The sequence below is a fragment of the Balaenoptera borealis genome (genome assembly GCF_965194805.1).
Source record: "Balaenoptera borealis genome assembly, chromosome: 5".
Lineage (NCBI taxonomy): Eukaryota > Metazoa > Chordata > Mammalia > Artiodactyla > Balaenopteridae > Balaenoptera > Balaenoptera borealis.
In genome coordinates, this window is record NC_138862.1 from 75,641,242 (window position 1) to 75,659,050 (window position 17,809).

Sequence of the window (17,809 nt, forward strand, 5' to 3'; positions counted from 1 at the left end):
ATCACGAGAGCCTGAGCTGGAGTAGGAGCAGCAATTATGGTGAAAACAGGAGAGAGGGTCAAGAGACTGTTAGGGGACTTCCTGGTGGCTCAGTGGTTAAGAATCTGCCTGTCAATGCAGGGGACATGGGTTCGAGCCGTGGTCCAGTAATATCCCACATGCCGCGGAGCAACTAAGCCTGGGCGCCACAACTACTGAGCCCTCGCTTTAGAGCCCGCGAGCCACAACTACTGAGCCTGCGTGCCACAACTACTGAAGTCTGCAAGCCTAGAGCCCGTGCTCCGCAACAAGAGAAGCCACCGCAATGAGAAGCCCGCGCACCACATCAACGAAGACCCCATGCAGCCAAAAATAAATAAGTAAATAAATTTATAAAAAAAAAAAAGGGAAGGTGAAACTGATCAGTTGAGGGGGTTTGATGTGGGTGGTAAAGGAGAGGCAGAAATCTAAGGTGATGGCCAGGTTGCTCTCTTGGGCACAAGAACACATGGTGGAGGCATTCACAGCAAAGAAAGACAGAGAGCAAAGGGGAGCAAGGTTTTGTGTGAGATAGAGAGGTTGGCATTGATCCTATTGAGTTGGCAGTGCCTCGGGAATGTCCTAGTAATTGTATTGACATTCCACCTTTGCCATCAGGTGTCCTAACACTCCAGGTAGTGAGCGTAGAATGTCAGAAGGATAGGGACTTCCAAGTTTGGCATGGATCCTCTGATTTTCCACGTGAGGGAAGTGGAGTCCAGAGTGGTAGAACGACTTGCTGAGGGTCGGTCACACAGCTACTTACTGTTTGATCTGGGCCTAGTGTCTAAGTCTCCAGCATCTGTGTAGAAGTATTTCCACTCTGACTGTAGCATCTGAAAAATGTATAGAAGTAAATAAATGCATATAACCATGTAGTCCCTCGCTTGGGAAGAACTGCTGGCAGTAAAAATGTGGGCCATAAATCCATGTGGGGACTATGCCCTGTTTGCATCTCATTTGCTTCCATCTGCCTTGACTTAACATGATTATGGCAACTTTGTTAGGCAAGTGGTTGCTTAACACAGTGGAAAGTCTTAATTCCTCTTTAATGCTATGTGTGGAGGGAAAGTCAACTTTAATGTTTAATCATTTGGCTGTCTCTTGACAAAGTTTATTTTAGTATCCCATTTGTGTACCCATAAAATATATAAATGCATATTTTTTTACATTTCCCTTCTCATTCCAGATTTCAGTGACACAAAAATATTTTCTTTTTAAAGTATTATTGCTATATAAACACTGCGACTTTAATGAAAAATTAAAAATTAAAAATCCACCCACAGTCTTTCCATAATAACAACAACAAAAAATCAAGCTTTATGTTCTTTTACTTCTTTTCTCTCTACATCCATATGGTAATTCTAATTCATATTCAGTTTTCTGACTTTTTTCTTCCATCAGATATTTTACCATATTGTTCGTTTGTCCATCCATTCATTCATTCATTCATTCATTCATCCATCTCTTTGGCAAGCATCTGAGTATCTTCTAAATGCCGGGTCCTCCGCATGGTATTAGGGGATACAGCAGCAGCAGTCCTCGCGAAGCTGACATTTGGAGAATAGGGGAATGGTTGGTGGGTAACATATTAATAAGTAACAAAATCTAATAGAAAAAAAACTTACAATTGAGTTACTAAACATGGTGCAGGCTGTTGTTTTCATGTTGTAGATGTAACATAACTACTTTCTTGTTGTTCAACATGGTATCAGTCAGTGTCTCAGGAGGAAACGGGTGGCACACCCAAATTAGGGAAAACAGAGGAGCGGTTCCTAGAGGGAAATTTACAAAGGTGTGGTCAGCGTGTAGGAAACCCCCAGGATGGTGCAGTACTCCAGGGCTGGGGACCATAAAGCACATGTTTGCCTGAAGGGGCCATAGGAGGAGACATTTTAAATGTAAACATTTAAAAAGCATCTTCCAGTATTGTGCCCAGTGCTGAAGAGAAGGGAGGAATGTTCTAGGGGAGTCTTCTGCTTCCAGGGAGTGGAGCTCACAGAGCAGGACAGCAGATCAGAGAGCGGTAAGGGAGGGATAACAGGGGAGAGGCACTAAGAGGCTGCTTGGTTTCTTCAGCTGTGAAATTGGTTGAATGGTGGGCGTGGGGGGATGGGAAGAGAAGGGAGGGAAGACTGGGTTGACCTCAGTGGTTCCTTCAGGCAGAGCTTTTCAGATTGGGGCAATGGACGGGTTATAGATGAGGAGGGGGAATGGGCATGGAGGCCTCCTGGGACTGGTGACTTCCGGTCCTGGAAGCCTCTTCCCCTTCACCCTGGTATCATACTCACTCTCTTCTGTGTGCTGTGACATGGTGAAGCTGGGAAATGTCCAGGGGCTCTTTGAGTTATTAAGTACTGTCATTCTAGAAATTCTCCCTGTGGTGTCTGAACTTACACCCTTGAGTGCTCGTAACCATTACTCAACTCTAATGGAATCATATCAATAGTTACTTCCTGTACAGTGGCTTTCCATTGTCAAGGTGGGGGGAGGCAGATGGTGCCAGGGGGAAGGGCTTCATTTTGGAGCAAAGCACATAAGCACTGCCCCCCACTCTTGGTGTATAGGACAGGGGTCGGGGGTTGCTTCCTTGGGGTTTGTGTCTTCTACACTGGTGAATTTCATGCTTGGTGCTTTGCTGAGCATTGCCCGTTTGGGGATCTGCTGGGCTTGGGGAGCTAATCACTTAGGCTGAGCCTCAAGGAAAAGGCAATAGAGGTCAGGATCCAATGGCATGTTTAATAGCTGTGCCCGTGTGTGTGTGTGTGTGTGTGTGTGTGTGTGTGTGTGTGTGTACGTGCACGCGTGTGTGTGTGTGTGTGTACGTGCGCGCGTACCTTTGTGTTTCTGAGAGGGAAACCTTGGCTGTGGCCTCTGTTTTCAAAGACATAGTGTGGGGTCTTTAATGTTATCAAGTTATTTATTCGTCCATTGTTTTGTTCTCTTTGGCTCTTCTGAAGGAGGGAGAGGGGTTTGTCCAGACATGAGCCTGAAAAGAACCTGGAAACTGATTCTGGGTCTTCATTTCAGCCATCCCTTGACCCACGATTCTTTTCTGTCTATTTAAATGTTTGGCCCTAAAGTCAGAGCTTTGCCCTTTTGATCCAGAGGCCTCCAGGGGTGGTGCAGAAGGTTAGCAGTGAGCTCCCCTTTACCTTGGGATACATTTTGGTTTTTTGGGCTCTCTTTATCTTTTTTTATTATTGCCTCAAATCCTTTTTGGAAACAGGTTGAGCAGTAAATGAGTAAATGTTCCTTTATCGAAATCTAAACAGCCAAAAAGCAAGGCAAGCATTATTTCCATACTTCAGTATTATGAGACACAAACTTGGATCATGATTATAAAAAAGTGGGTGAAATGTCTAGGATATGTCACAAGATTAGGTCAGCTCTTTGTTTTTCTTTATATCTCAGTACCTTATGATGTCTCTGTTTAGTACCCAAAGGTATTTCTAGTTAGTAACATGCCTTTTGAACCATCCAATAGAGTCTAACTAATTGCTCTCCCCATAGAGCTTTGCCCCCATCATGTCACTCGTCTACTTGAAACCTTCCATGGCTCCCATTATCATGAAATTGAAAGTCATCCCTGTCATCATGTCTTTAGGGACCTCCTGGCCTCTGCCCACTCCCCCAACCTCATCTCATGCCTCTAGCCTCTTCGTGCTCTCCACTCTGGGTTCCTTCAAGGTCCTTTAACCCGACTCACTTCCTCTTGACTTCAGACCTTGGAACATGCTGTCTCTGCCCTCTCTCTCTCTCTCCTATTCTTCAGGTCTTTCCCTGACCCCATAGATGAGGCTAGATTTTTCGGTTCTATTCCCACATCTGTACCTGTACTTGTCAGCTCTTCTCCATAGAAGATGCTCCCCATGAGGACAGGTTTTGTGTTGTTCTTGGCACCATTGTATGCCTAGCTTCCTGCACAGTGTCTTTTTGTTGAGAAAAAGGAGGCATGTTTTACACTAGTCAGGTTTTTTCTAACATTATTAATCCATGTTTAGTGGGTCCCATCACCTCCTAGATAACCATAATTTTTAATAAGTTAGTACCCTTCCTTTTCCAAAGAACCTGGATACCTTCAATCTACAAATAGTTGTAACTTTCCACGCTAGGCGACTGTCAGCATGGGTGGCATGGGCAGAAGGTGGATTGTGTATAGAAGTGACTGACCCATGAGCATGCTCGCCTTCCATGTGAATTAAAGCTTTAGAATTGGAAATTCTTATTTGTATAATATCCATTGGTGGCCTCATAATAACCTCTGAAAGTTCTTTATCCACATCTTACAACTAAGAGATGTTCCTGGTAACTGAGTAGTGTCTGGTTGAGCAGTCGCATTGGATATTTGCTCTGGGGATGGAGATGACCAATTAGGCCACGTTGATTAGAAAGAGAGCAGTATGGAGTTACAGAAGGAGACCATTCTCTTCGGAAGTAATATATTTTAACCTAAACAAGGCATGTGATAAGAAGCTATCTCTGGACCTGCCTGTTTCAATGTGGGTTTTGTATTTTTAAATATAAGGGTAGCATGGTCAAAACACCCAACTGATCTAGGGCACTCACTCATTGCCCTCACTGTGCTGTAAATGTTCTGGTTTATTTACCCATTTTACAGATAAGAAGTTGAGAGTCAGAGGATATCATTTCCCAGGGAGACTCAGTTGGGGGGATGGAGTTGAGGTTCAGATCCAGGTTTCCTGACTCATGCTGGGGAAATCCTCTCTGGGCACTTGAGAGTAAAGGGCAGCCCTGATCGCATGGTTTGGGGATCATTGTGTGCCTGAGCAGTTCTGGGCCAAGCTCATCAGATTTGGTTGTATTGATGTATTTCATGATGGTTGTTAATCGGCCTCCTCCAGAAAGTCATTCTGACAAATCTCAGGCCCTTGTTCTACTCGAGCATCATCCATCCAAGTACTATTGCTGTACAATTTATTTTCCTCTGGGAATTGCTTCGCATGCCTCTAATAGAACGTGAGTGCTGCAGCCGCCCTGTTTCTTGCCATTCAGTTCCCTTTCCTTGCTCAGTTCGGCAGTTGTAGACAGTGCTGTTTGCTGCCCAGAGAGCCGTGGTCTTTTCCATTATTCATGATGTTAGTGGCATGTCGCTTGCTTTGGCCTGTGCAGGCTGGAAGAGACTCATTGATGGCAGGGGGTGCAGCTACTGCTCTTTCCTGTGGAACTGGCCATCACCCCAAGTGCAAGCCGAGGTCTAGGGCTATTGGGGTGGGGTTTGCAGAGTGAAGCGTCTCATCTGGGTAATTGGCAGCCTTCACTCTCCTTTGGCACAGCCAGGAAACCCAACTGTGATTAGAGTCTGGGCAGTGTGAACCACGTACTACGTTGTGCTTGGGGTTTATTCTAGTGATGTGGGAAACAGGATTTGAGCATCAGACCTCAGCTGGAGCCGGCTTTCGGATTCTGGATCTCTTCCTTCACTGTGTCTGTCTCCTTCACCACCCAATCCAGCCACATTATTTTTCCTCCTCTTATCTCATTACTAAATACAGTACATTTATTTTAACAGCTAGTCTGTGGCCTGCTTAATCAGTTAGTGTTTATTAGATGGACACATTTTCAGTTAGTAACATGGTCCCCAAACTCTCTGTTTCATTGCCTCTGTCATTTCCCACTGTGCTTTCTATGGTAGTTTGCTTAGCTAGCCACTAATACCAGTCTGCTGGGTTACCTTCAGTTTTTCATGATTATATGAGGTAGTGAATAGCATGAAAGAGTTGCCCTCACAGAATCCCAGGGATGTTCTTCCTAGGATTATTCTTTCCTAAGAAAGAAAGAATTCTTCCTTCCCTCAACATAGCTCAGTCCAATCTTTCATTTTAAAGACCAGAAAGCGAGGCCCTGATGTGTTTTAAAATGTTGCCTGTATGTCTCCCCCTACTTCGTCCACCTCCAAGATGATGTCTTTCTCTGCTACTGATGCCTGATTGGCTAGGAATGGAAGAAAGCAAGGGCCAGCGATACCCCTTTCTCCATTAACTGGCAGTTAGGAATTTCAGCAGCAGCAAAGTGTCAGAAAACGCAACACAAAGTTGCCTAAGCAAAATGTGAATTTATTGACATGCATCACTGACAAGTCCAGGGGTAGGTTTGCTCTACCTGCCTCTTCTGTTTCAAGTTCATGGGGGGAACCTCTGCCTTATTTATGTCTCATTGGCTCTGAGTGAATCAGTTACCCACTCCTGAAGCAATCACTCAGAGGGATGACCAGGCTGAGGGGCAGAGATAGGGGGTGGGATTACCCCTGGAGCAATGGAAGGTGAATCCCTTCCTTTTATGTGGACTGAGAGTGGGGAAGGGGTGGTTCCTCAAATGAAAATCTTGTTCTTGGGCTATGGGGAGGATGGACGCAGACAGTGATGGTTCACCATAAACATGCACCCAACCCTTTCACCTTCCGGATTTGGCTGCCCTAGCGAGGATGGAGTAAGAAGTGGAGGACCACCAGGATGCATGAAGGTCACAGAATCAGAGTTGTTCGAGCTGGAAGGGCTTTTATAGGTCCCTGTTTCAGGTACTGATTGCTGCATGAAAAACTACCCTAAAACCTAGTAGCTTAAAGTAACGACTTTTGTATTAGACGAACCTGCGAGACAGGAATTCAGACAGTGTACATAGGGGATGGCTCATAATTGCTCTATGATTTCTGTACCTCCGTTGCAAACTGGCCAGACACCTCTCTCCCTTGCTCCTTCCAACCTCTCCCCCACCTCTAGTCTTTCTTTGTGACTAGTTTGGCTTATGTCATAGCATGACAGCCTCCAAGTCAGACTTCTTATGCGGAAGATGAAGGTTCCCAGAGAGAATGCTCCAAGAGGCTGAAAGTGGAAGCTGCTAGCTTCCTGAGGCCTGGGCCTGAAAGCCCGCAAAGCATTCTTCCATGGTATTCTGTTGATCAAGTGGTGGCAGAGTCAGCCTAGATTCCAGGGGAGCGGTCCTCTTCCATTCATAGATAAAATAAAAGCACCTGAAGCCCTAAAGGAAGCAGTGATTGACCTCATTTCTCAAGAGCCCTCTTTCCAGAAATAACATGGAAACAAACAACAACCAGGACCAAGTCCACACCCTCTCCAGCCAGAATGCCTGCCCTCACCACCTTTTGCTGCCTCTCCTTGTGCCATCTGTGAGCCATGGGGCCCAGAGCAGCGGAAGCCAGGGCGTAGGGTTTCCTCTCTGCAAATAAGATGCTGACAAGATGCCGCTTGTTGGTCTGGGGAGCCGCTTTGCATCAGCCTTAGGCCGCTTGGCTCTGCTGGGACTCCTTCCTCAGCCAACAGCCAGGAGCACGAGCCCGTGAGCCCGTTTGGGTTGTACTGCAGAGGATTCCTTGTTGCGTTTTTCCTCCCTGCAGGGGTTGTGGGCATCGGGTGTGAGGGACTGAGGGTTCCACAGCTTGGCTTATCTGAGCTGCCTTTTCCTCCTTTCACCCCAGCGCTGCTCCCACTAATTAGTGAGGCACTGACATTCCCGTCTGAAAGTTAGTCACTTCGTAACCTAATATTTCAATAGCTTCTGGGTTTATTGTCTCCCTCCGACCCCTGGCTTCACACCATCTTGTGTGTACGCGCTCGGGAGAGGAGATGAGGGGGAAGGGAAATGGGTTTCTCCAATCCCTCTCTGTTCTCCCTTCTCTTCCGGGAGGAGGGAAAATGTACAACCTTTCCGCCCACAGGGTGAGACATCTATTTCTAGGTATGTGGGGCTGGAGGAGAAAGATGGTCAGAAAACATGGTTGTGCTTAGTATTTGAGCAACTTCCCAGGAAACCAGTGGACTCCTCTAAAGATGAGAAGTATCTTCTCTCCTTCTGAATTATCTCATACCTAGTATGAGGACAGATTGGTTTTTTTATATCCTTATGTTTCATGCGATCACCCAAGTGCCTCAAAAGCAGGTGCTGCCTTCATGGAAATGCAAGACAATTAAGTTAGTTCAGAATTCATTTACAACCTGGGGCACCTGGAAAAGAATACATAACAATTCAGAATGATATGAGCATGTGTGTGTGTGCGTGTGTATATGTGCATGCGTGCATGTATGCGGAGATGCACTGTGTCTTTAACATTATAGATTAGGCAGAAATAAATCCCTGAAACACACATACTGGGCTACAGGATAGGATGAGGTAAGGAGATTAATTAAATGTAAACTTCATTTATTTCCTTGCATTAATTCCCTTTTTAATCAGAGAGACATCTTAAAACCAGAAGATGAGATCGAATTGATGTTCTTTTTGTTTTTTTAATCCTCATGAAGAGACAGCACCAGTAGTATTCTCAGTTCTTTCAGGAAGAATGTGATTCTGGTTTACACTTGTATGTTGCAGCTTTAGTCTGTATTTAAATTTTGCAGTTACTTTCTTAACTTGAGCATTTGGGAGAAATTCTGAGCCCTGGAAATGAACAATTAGCTTAATAGAGTGATACTTCAGGAAAAGTCCATGGGCACGAGAGTCAATGACTCTGTTCTCAGTTTCTGATGAGTTGATTTCCTCATTACCATTGGTATCAGCAACTTCAAGCAACCTCCCTTGCTTTTTAAAGGAGGCAGATATAGTCATATATTGGACACAGAAGTCACATATTGAACATAGGAGCATGGCAGGGGTGGCAGGTCAGGGAAGGGGTTAGAGGGGTCTGCTGGACCAGATCTCCCTGAGCTCTGTCGCAGCTACATGCATCCCACATCTTCAATTCCTACTTTACCCTCAACTCGTTTCTTAAGACACCCACATTCAGAATGTGGAGATGTAGTTATTTTGATGGTATGCATGAAATCTCTCTCACTTATAAGATGGAGGAAAGCAGGACTTGCTCTTTTTGCCCTTCCAGTAGACTCTTCGTGTAAGTTGAGTCGTTTCCGTTTACTCCTGCTGAACCATTTTCCCAGTATACCATCCTAGGAGTCCTTTTACATGCTTCAAAGGACAAATACACAGAGCTATGAAGGCAGGAGCACCCTGGGGTCAGGAGACCGAGGTCTAACCTTGGGGGAGCCTCCAACCTGCAGTTCACCTAACCCCTGGGCTACCTCTTAACCTCATAGATGCTACTCGGCTCCCATGGTTGTTATAAGAATAAAACCCAGTGACACGTGAGAGTGCTCTGCAGGGGGGGGAAGCTCTCTACACCAGAGGTTGTATAATTATGTTCTGAGAGGGCTCACAGCTGTCATGTGTGACACACTGACATCTTCTCATGCTCCTCCACTATTGAGAAGCAGCTGTTAGTTTCATTTCTGCTTCTCCCATCTCCATATGCCAGAGTGAGGAGAAATGAATGGATTCAGAATCTGGTGGGGGAAACCATCTGATGCGTCTAGCTTTTCATCCATGAGTATTTTAAGTGTTGACATCCCCATTAGAACTACAAGGTGGACATGTATATGTATGGCAGAGTTGCTTTGCTGTGCACCTGAAACTATCACAACATTGTTAATTGGCTATACTCCAATATAAAAGAAAAAGTTAAAAAAAATAAATAAAACCCTGAAAAAGAAAAAAAAAGAAAAAAGAACTACAAGGTGGTATATAACCAGCCATGGGGGAAGGAATCTAGCACTCCAGTTACTCTAAAATGAAACAATAAACATGACATAGTGTTCTGGGTGTGAGGGGGGGTAATTAAATAGGACTCTTAAAAATTGGAATCAGGGTTGTCCAAGCACTTGTGAGGTTTCCTAGACTATTTCCTGTACAGGTTAAGATGCTTCCCCATAGCTCTTATTTTTTGTCCCTTCTTAGGCCCTAATCTACCCATATCTGGAGGAGTTAGTCCAAGGCCTTTGTACTGGGCTGTCATGTCTAGAAAGCACTTCCTTATCTGGTTCACCTGGAGGACACCTACTTTTTAAAGATCTAGTGCAGATGTAACCTTTGCAAAAAGTCTTCCCTGCCGCCCACTGCCGCGGATGACATTCTACTCTTTTGCTTACCTCTGTGTTTATAAATGCCTCTGTTACAGCCCTATCACTGATGTAAAGGCATCTGTCAAGTTATGGTAGAAGGTGGATGGTGAGTTCTCTGAGGGTAGGAATCATGTCTCCTTATCCTGTGTCCTCAGGGCTTCGCAGAATTTTTGTCACATATTAAGCACTCAGTGAATGAGTTTTAAAAAAACCCAACTAAACCAGTTTCCTGCCATTCCTTCTGATTCGAAAATTAATGTTATTACTCCATCAAAATTCCCGCTTGGAAAACAACTTTCAGTTCCTAAGACATAGATAGAATGTCACCAGGTTCAGGGATTGCTACGTTTATCAATTCTGAAGGGCTTCAGTAACACATTGTCGCAAATTGGGTGGCTTCAAACAAATTTATTCCCTCACAGCTCTGGAGGCTAGAATTCTGACATCAAGGAGCTGGCAGGGCCGTGCTCCCTCTGAAGGCCCTAAGGAAAAATCTTTTCCTTGCCTCTTCCTAGTTTCTGGTGGTTGCTGGCCATCCTTAGAATTCCTTGTCTTGCAGCTGCATGATTTCAGTGTGTGCCTCCATCTTAACATGCCGTCTTCTCTGTGTGTGTCTGTGTCCAGCTTTCCCTCTGGTCATTGGATTTAGGGCTCATCCTAATTCATAAGGACCTCCTCTTCACTTGATTACATCTGCAATGACCCTATTTCCAAATAAGGGCATGCTCATAGATAAGGGAGTTGGGGGGTTAGGACCTGATCTTTTTTGCAGGACACAATTCATCCCAAATTGCACTTTGACCTCTTATGGAATCATGACTCCTTAACTCCTCAGCCTCTTTTCTCAATGGTTGTCCAGCCCCTGCTTCAGTGCCTCTAGCACTGGGGAGTGACTCTTCCAGAGGCAAATTTTCTATATTTGGGTGGCAGCTTTTGGGGAATTTCTTTCTCTAATGGGGGCCCACTCTCCCTCCCGCCATCTCCATCATTCAGCAATCAGGGTGAACATGGAGTAGTAAGCGTCCTCCTCTCGAGGGAGGAGGGAGGGCTTTCAGGCTTTGAAGATGGTGCTCCTGGCTTCCAAGGCTTCTCCTCTCTAAATCTTCCCAGTTTCTTCAAGTCTTCGTCCAGGTATAGTTTCATCACCAAGCTTCCTCCACACTAATGGAACTTCCTATTTGTCAGTGCGTTGGGTGAAATGAAATGAGAATCTTCCAGGTGTAGTGTGGGCACAAATCCAAGCAGACACATCTACTTCCAGAGAATCCACTTCTGTTCATGCAGCTTCAGTCACACAATCTTAGTGGTCATCACACCCCCTTGAAACGTTTGAATTATTCTCGGTTGCATGTGGTGCTGCTAAGCTCCGTTCTTCTCATTTAGCATTTTGGCCCCTAGAGCAGGGCCTGGCCCTAGTGTGATTATACTTTTCTCTGCTGCACTTGGCCTGTGGCCCCAGCCTATGAAAACAACTGTTATCACAGAGTTGTCATTGCATGTTGGATGATAATGTCGGATGATAACAGACTGTGATGGGGGAGGGTGATAGGAGGGGCTGTCACTAGAAATGGGTGTTTGTTAGAGGTCATGGTACTGCTTCTCTGTCCCCACACAGCTAATCAGAACAGAACCCAGATATGATTTGGGGCTTTAAGGAGCTTTTCACTGCTTCTCTGATTTGCTACTGAGGTGGAAAACACCTTTCATACCGTTAGGTGGGAGGTCTTCTCCCATACTTGGGTGCTATTTGAATGCAAGTAGACTCTGGTGGCCTCAACCCTTTCTATTTGAATGAATTTACACAGATGAATAAATGAGTGCCTTAGATGGTCAGAACCAGAAGGGGCTTGGAGATGATCACCTGAGGGCAGTATAGGGTTTGGATTAAGGACATGAGACTGGGAATCAGGCGGATTCGCAGTCCTGGCTCAGTTAGCAGACATTTGATCCTGTCCAAAATGCTCATAAGACATTTGGTCCATAAAACATTTGGTCCATGCCAAAAGGTTTTTGATATTCGGTCATATTTGGTCCTGTCCAAAATGTCCACGGAGATGGAGACAGTTGATCCACACCCAAAGGTTCTTGATATTTGTTCCTGTCCGAAACCACTTGGCATGGAACAAATATGCTCATGGACGTTTTGGATAGGACCAGCCTTTTTTTTTTTTTTATAACTATGTTTATTCTTTTAAAATTAAATTTATTTATTTAATTTATTTATTTATTTTTGGTTGCGTTGGGTCTTCGCTGCTGCGCGCGGGCTCTCTCCAGCTGCGGCGAGCGAGGGCCACTCCCCGTTGCAGTGCGCGGGCCTCTCACTGCTGTGGCCCCTCCTGTTGCAGAGCACGGGCTCTAGGCGTGCGGACTTCAGTAGTTGCGGCACGTGGGCTCAGCAGTTGTGGCTCACGGGCTCTAGAGCACAGGCTCAGTAGTTGTGGCGCAGGAGCCCAGCTGCTCTGCGGCATGTGGGATCCTCCCGGACCAGGGCCCGAACCCGCGTCCCCTGCATTGGCAGGCGGACTCCCAACCACTGCGCCACCAAGGAAGCCCAGGACCAGCTTTTAAGGACCTTTTGGCGTGGACCTAATGTCTTATGGATGTTTTGGACAGGACCAAATGTCCAGCGAGGCCCGGCTCTTCCTCTTGCCTGTGAGTTTTGGAAAAATTATTTTGTTAAATGGGGTTAATAATAGTATCAACTCAGAGGGTTGTTACAATTCAATGAACTAATAGTATCCATTTAATTCTCAGTAAGATGCAGTCAGGAAGGGAAGCTGAGGCCCAAGGAAGCCTAATGATTTGCCCAAGGTCACTTGGTGTGCGCTGCCCCAAAGCAGGAACGAAGTTTAACCTTTTGGTTTTTCGTTCAAGGCACTTTCCTCTAAACCACTCCAGCGCTTCAGAAATCATCAGCTTACGTTATTTATTTACCAATCTGCTTTTGTTTGCAGAATAAAGAAAGAGAAATAAAATTGGTATTTAAAACCTTCCTCACTAGAACATCGATTGTATCCCTCTGAGTGTCTATGGATTTATTTCAGATGTGTTTAGATTACTTGTGGGAAATGGCTGCCTTCTGAGTCAGGGACATAAGTGAAAAAGTGGCCGTAGACGTTGGTAATGTCGCCTGCTTGTCCTGGGTGGCTCTGGCGGTGCTGGCCCCTGGGGCGGGCAGGCAGACAGGGCACAGAGGCTGTCTGTGCCCACTCAGCAACTGCCTGCATCCTGAGGCCATGTTCTCTCCATTTAATATGCAATGTGGACTATATTTTCTCTCAATTTCCTGTGAATTGGAGAGGTACATTGTGCCAGCTTTCCTAAATTGCCACAATCAATATTCTACTGCCTTTATTTTTTATGCATGCTAATGACTTTTCTCCTTTTCGGATTTACTTGTTTCCCAAATCAGTCTTTGCAGCGTTAAAAAATATATAAATAAAATAACTAGAAAAGAAAAAAAAAAAAAAGCCCTTTGCATCCCCGTGAGTTTCTGCCCAGTTTTGTGGCATGAACCTGAAATGGGGGTGGAAAACAATGCAGGAGAGACCCTGGCTGGCCTTTCTGGGCTGGCCAAGGCAGAGTGAAGGGCGGGGCAGCGCTTTGGCTCAGGGAAACACTTGGCCTCGTGAACAACAGCTTGAAAGCCTGTGCTACATTCAGTGGCTTCAAGCATCATTCTCTCCCCCTACCCTCCCCACCTCCCCAGCTGAATTGCTTTTTAACAGGGTCTGTGTGAGACTGGGGCTACCAAAGTGGCCTCCTGAGATTGGGTGGTAGCCCTCCAGCTCTATTTATACAGAATTATGTGTATATACTGTCCCAGACATTTGGGGTTTCCTTGTACGGTATCTCTGCTTTAGTTTTCTTTAATCATCTTGCATTTAGGACAAGGAACCCCTCACTGGTGTGACACTGCTTCCTCCACCTGTAATGTCTACTCTGACACCTACTCATGTCAGCATCTGTGTTTTGGGGGTTTTTTTTTTTTTTCCTGAATACCATCCATCATTTCAGGATGAGGGCAAATGATGTCTTCTTCATGAAGCCTCTGATTTCTGCGTTTATTGATTGTTTTCAGTAAACATTTCATTGGGTGTCTAATACACACTTGGTGCTGTGGATGAAGCTCTGAGGAAAACGGACAGAGATCACTGCCCATGGCCCTTCCATCCTATGCAGGGGAGAGAGAGAAAAAATGTATGCATAGGGTGTCAGATGGTGGAGCAGGGATGGGGTTGTCCTTAGTCAAATGGTCCAGGAGAGAGGGCCTCACTGGGAAGGTGATACTTGAGTTGGGACATGAAGATGGAAATTCTGCCTTCTTCTCTGACTGACCTTCAGGCACTCTCTTAGCTCTGTTGTGGGCAAGGAATCCTTTTGGGGGGGGTGGAGGGAGGAGGGAGAAAGAAAGAAACACGAGAGAGCGTGTGTATGTGTCCGTGTATGCACACACTTGCCACACTGTCTAGCATTTTGTCTCTTGGTGCTTAATAAGTGACTTTGGAGTAAAGATTGATGGCCAGGCTTGTTTTACTGCTGTTCCCAGTGAGGTGAAGTGAGACCTATTCTGTATTGCGCAGTATTGTTCAGCGAGGGTCCATGGTCTTTGGTGGTGGTGCTGACATTGCTGTGTGAGCCCACTACCCAAGAGCCCCTTCCAAAAGCTTAGTTTTCTCAACCTTAAAATAATGGAGTTGAATAACTGACTTTTTAAGAGCTCTCCCAGATCCATAGTCCATCCATTTTGTGCTATGAAATCCTGGTTCAAGTGTCATCCTGTGTAGGATCCTTTGCGGGTGAGTCCAGCTCACAAATTTCTCCCCTGCCTATGCTGTGGTCTGTGTCCTGGAAGTAGCATCTGCAGGTGTATCGTCTTCAGCCCTGTGTGTCCTGAGAGCGTGTCTTCTCCAGCTAGATTGTGAGTACTTACGAGATAGGTCCAGGAACATATCTTGTCCCATTTATAACCTGCAATAGATGATACTAAATTGAGGGTTAGCTGATTCATAACTTTATCCATTGATCTCCTTTATTTATTGAGTGCCTGGAAAATCTGTCAGCCTCTGTGTTAGATCCTGGAAATACTCCTCCGTGAGTCCACTGGAAGTTCACAACATATGAGATGAATAATATTACTGTAAAGCACTTGGTTGTTTTCACAGTGGTTTCACGTCTCTTTTACCCTCTTGGTCTTCAGACATCGCTCTGATCGAGGCAGGACTTATAATATGATGTTATATTTTGTGCCCTTTAATTACAGAAGTGTAATAATACGACTTGGAAAAAAATAGAAAGAGGGCAAGCAATTTAAAGGGTGCTGATGACTTGGAGTCCCACCAGGAGGCAGTGTCCTCAGGGGCAGGAGATGGCAGAAGGAGACAGAAGTGTGCACTCTCCTTTGGCCTCAGGTCCCATGTGCTCTCATGGTATATGCATTAAAACATGTTGACCCTACCATCTGGGTGAGTGTAGGGATATCCAGGGCTGCTTTTTTTTTCAGTTTTAATATTTTTTTAGTTTTTTTTTTTAGATTTAATATTTTTTAAATTGAAGTATAGTTGATTTAAAATATTGTGTTAGTTTCTGCTATACAGCAAAGTGATTCAGTTATACATAATATATGTATATATTCTTTTTTAAATATTCTTTTCCATTATGGTTTATCATAGGATATTGAATATAGGTCTCTGTACTATACAGTAGGACCTTGTTATTTATCCATTCTGTATATAAAAGTTTGCATCTGCTAACTCCAACCTCCCACTCCATCCCTCCCCCAACCCCCTCTGCCTTGGCAACCACCAGTCTGTTCTCTATGTCTGTGATTCTGTTTCTGTTTCATAGATAGGTTCATTTGTGTCATATTTTAGATTCCACATATAAGTGATATCATATGGCAGTTGTCTTTCTCTTTCTGACTTACTTCACATAGTATGATAATCTTTAGTTGCATCCATGTTGCTGGAAATGGTATTATTTCGTTCCTTTTTATGGCTGAGTAGTATTCCATTGTATACGCCACATCTTCGTTATCCATCTGTCGATGGGCATTTAGGTTGTTTCTACGTCTTGGCTATTGTGAATAGCGCTGCTGTGAACACAGGGGTGTATGTATCTTTTTCAGTTATAGTTTTGTCTGTATACGTGCAGGGCTGCTTTTAACATATTTGATTTTTGCCCATTGACTTAGGAACCGATATCCTGATGTGATGTATTCCTCCCGCCTTCTCCCACCTCACAGGTGAGGAAACTGTCTCAGAGGGAGGACTTTCCCTCCTCTCTCTGCGTGAGGGGCAGAGTGAGAATTGATCTCATGCCCTCCTAACTGCAGCCGGGCTTTTTCCTCTTTAGCCACATTTCTGTAGTTCCTCAGCGATACTGGACATGTAGACTGGCAATGCCTATGGGAGGAAAGGAGCCCAGGAGCTGGGTAAGATGCACAGGCTGGATGGGTTCATCACAGAGTGGTTTTCCTTTGAGTCTTCAGCCAGCTCTGGGCTGCCTCGGGCTCCTCCTGGCCTGGGCTGGAGAGGCCTGTTCAGAAATCTGCGGCTGCTTCTCCTCTGGCGTCTAATGAATTCCAACTCACTTTGAATGCTCCCTCGGCTCAACTGCAGTTCTTTAAAGCCCGTCTTCCACGTGGAATTGGCAGGTTCATTTAATCGTATGGGAGCCAGATAAAAACGCTTTGTTCTTTGTTCCTAGGTTATGCCATTTCAGAATATTTCTTCTCCCACAAATTGCTGAGGCTGCTCAATTTGGGCTTTCAATCGGTTCTCTCTGAGCAGATCTTTCAATTTATATTCCAAGGCCTGTTCTTTTTGATTACACATTTTAGGATATCCGTTAGATTTCTTTATTTATTCATATTTCTTTTGGCCTTTCTCTTTTCTTCCTTTATATCTCTTCCATTGTGAAAAGTGTGCAGTCATGGTAGCTGTAACGAAATGCAAATACTTCTTTTTCCTGTTTGCCTGCTGTAGGATATTATTTTTTAATTTATTTTTGCTTAATTTTTTTTTCCTTATGTTTTAGGGTGGTGGTAATAATAATGATGATGACGAATATGCCGATGATGTCTTCATTATTTTTAGATATCACGTAGGCAGCAGGTTATTAGTGGACAAGAGATTCAGGCTTCAGAAAATGTGCCAAGTGCAGTGCCAGGGGCAGGGGTAGAGCTGTGAAAAAGGTAAACTGGATCTCTTTCCTTGTGGTGCTTAGGGCCTGGATTCCCTCATGTTTCCTCATTTCTCCTGTGAGATAGGCATTGCGATTCTCACTGAATCCGTGACGTAGCTGAGACGCAGAGTGCTGAAGTGGTCTGCACCAGCTCACAGTGTTAAAAAGTCTGGAAGCTGGGGGTTAAAGCCAAGTGCGGAGGCTCCAGGGCTTGTGCTAAAGGAAGGTATCCCACATCTCACCTCCTCAAACCTGCCCTCTGATAAGACGTGGTGGGGGCAGCCCCACCTGAGTACAGTCAGAAGCTCTTCTGATTTCCTTTATTCTGAGCATAGTTCTCTGGCGTTTTTGTCTTGCTTTACAACTTCTCCAAAGCTCCATTTTCTATCCCTTAAATGGTAGGCGGTGGGGAAGGGGGAGGGCACGAGGGAGAGGAGTTTAATGTTCAAGAGAATGAGTTCTGGAATCAACAGACCTCGCACAGAATCCTGGCACTGCTGCGTTTTGACTCTGATCTTAGAAGCTGGAACCCCAGTTTCCTTATTTGTAAAATGGAAATGATGGTACTTACCTGAGAGATCATTTGAGGATTTAATTAAAGCGCGCGCACACGCACACGCGCACACGCACACGCGCACACACACACACACACCCAGAAACGTAGTTGAAGCATTTAG

General features: G+C 45.1%; 1 protein-coding gene and 1 long non-coding RNA gene across 3 annotated transcripts in view; both read left to right on the top strand.

Moving 5' to 3' along the window:
- The window catches only part of MB21D2 (Mab-21 domain containing 2), a 113,205-nt gene that overhangs the window by 33,877 nt on the left and 61,519 nt on the right, over positions 1 to 17,809 (top strand). The gene's annotated exons all lie outside the window — the stretch shown is intronic.
- On the top strand, positions 12,117 to 13,417 carry LOC309629243. Its single transcript, XR_014244949.1, has 2 exons — positions 12,117 to 12,308; positions 12,369 to 13,417. It is a non-coding gene; the product is annotated as an uncharacterized lncRNA (long non-coding RNA).